This window comes from Psammomys obesus, unplaced genomic scaffold (genome assembly GCF_907164565.1).
Source record: "Psammomys obesus unplaced genomic scaffold, mPsaObe1.curated_primary_1811, whole genome shotgun sequence".
Taxonomy (NCBI): Eukaryota; Metazoa; Chordata; class Mammalia; order Rodentia; family Muridae; genus Psammomys; species Psammomys obesus.
This window is the reverse complement of record NW_026590527.1, coordinates 44,693-46,851: the sequence shown is the minus strand read 5'-3', so window position 1 is coordinate 46,851 and position 2,159 is coordinate 44,693. Positions and strand designations below refer to the sequence as shown.

The 2,159-nt window shown below is 33.2% G+C and overlaps 1 pseudogene; it reads left to right on the top strand.

Moving 5' to 3' along the window:
* Window positions 1–1,359: 1,359 nt before the first annotated feature.
* LOC129677216 (single-stranded DNA-binding protein, mitochondrial-like) lies at window positions 1,360–1,789 on the top strand (annotated as a pseudogene).
* The last annotated feature ends 370 nt before the right edge of the window (window positions 1,790–2,159 follow it).

Genomic DNA, 2,159 nt, shown 5'->3' with positions numbered 1-2,159 from the left:
TAATAAAAGATCCTAACATTGAATTAACACAGTTTGTTTTTTTGTTCATCATACATATGTCATATAGGAATTAAGGTTTATCTACAACAATATTCTTGATTCTCATAAGCTGCTCCTTTCACTAAACTTTACAATGTTACTACATGAAAATGAGTAACACTGGTTGTACTATGAAATATTTGCTTATTAGAAGGTTTTGGACACATAGTGGTCACTTACTCAATGTGTATACCTCTTGCAATATCTGAGTAGATAGAATGAGACTAAACAGATTGGCAGTTCAACTCAGTAGCTGTAATGTCCATAATATTCAAATAGTATTTTCTGTTACAACATTATTTTATTTTCTTCTATCTTAGGGGAGTGCTTTGAAAACACAAATCAGATACCTGACACTGAAGTACATGGAATTGTGAGATTGTAATGATCATCAGTACACTTAAAGCAGTGCTGTTTTTACACTGTTGCTTTTCTTTAAAACTTCCAGAACACAGCCATGTGTGCTGGTACATGCCTTTAATCCCAGCACTTGTGGAGGCAGAAGCAGGCAGATCTGTGTGATTTTGAGGTCAGGCTGGTCTAACAAGCAAGTCTAAGAAAGTCACAAATACCAGAAAAAAAACTATTTCAAAAACAGAAAATAAAAAGCAGCCAATAAACAAACAAAAAAAAAAACACACACCATACTTCTAGGACACATTAAAATTTAAGATTCATATCTATATCTACATGCACATAAAGCTACCTTTTATTACTTGTAAAAATTTGAAAATGTTCTTCAATATTATGGTCATCCCAATTGTAGCCTAAAATATAGTACCAGAAAATATATATTATTGGAAATATCATGTTATTATTAAGGCAAATCTTAAATCACTATCTTTTGTGAATTTTAGAACCATGCCTGATTTATTCACCTTACTCCTCCTCATTCAAAATTGGAATTACAGAAGAGGATCAATAACAAAGTAAGAGTTGTCTCTTTGTTTTAAAAGTGAAAGAAAATTTGCAGTCTTACCTATAGCAGTGAGGTTTTCACAGGTCTCTAGCATCACATTTTTGTAGAGTTGCTTCTGGGAAGGTTCCAGCAAGGCCCACTCTTTTTTACTGAATTTCACATGCACATCATTGAAGGTCACTGAATTCTAAAATATGCCATACATTTGTACAACAGAAACAGTGGCAACAATATAAATTTATACTTCATTGTCAATATAATCATATAATCCTACTGCTTCTTCAATTTATTTTCTGACACAGAAGTGCTAATGTTATACTCTTGGGTGCTGTGCGTGATATGAAGTAGGGGAGATGAAATAGCCTAAAGGTTAGATCGTAAAAACAAAACAAAACAAAGACATGCTTCAAAAACCTGTGTTTCATCAGTTTGTAAGACATGAATATAAAGTAGCCATTAGTTGGGTTCTTGAGCAATCTATGAAACATCTTCAGTTACTTGTGCAAGTAGGTCAGGACCCTGTCATGAGACAGGTGGAAGGACAAAACATAGTCATGATATTTTATATAGCAACAAATGAGATGTGTTGATCAGGGGACACTGAACAGATGGGTGACATCAGTCAAAAGACAACATGGTATTGAATATCATGTTTTGACAAGGGCTCAGGGATGTGGCATATCAGTATGTGAAGAGGGGGGCTCATATATTTGTGGAAGGGAAAGTGGATTACAGTGAATACATGGATAAAAATAATGTGAGTGGCAAGCAACAACAATCATAGCCAATAACATCATATTTTTGAGTGACCAGACAAAAGAAAAGGAATAGAACACATGATTATTCTTTGATCATTGTTTTGTATATCCTCCTTACTAAATAATGTAGTCTATAGATTAAAAATAAAGATTAAAACTTTTCTATTAAAAATGAAGTGTTAATGTTATCACTAAGTCATTTTAGAAGAAAACGGAATAACAAGTTTTAACTGTATCATATCTGAACTTTTTGAATAGGATATAGCTTTGGAATAGACATGGCAATTAATGTGGACAAAAACAAACAGAGAGAGGAGTGTGAAATAGAGAGACAGAGACATAGAGACAGAGACACAGAGAGAGAAATTAACAGATGAACAATACTAAGTACAGATCAGAGAAATGTATTAACAGTTACTAACTACAAAAAATGGTGGACAAGC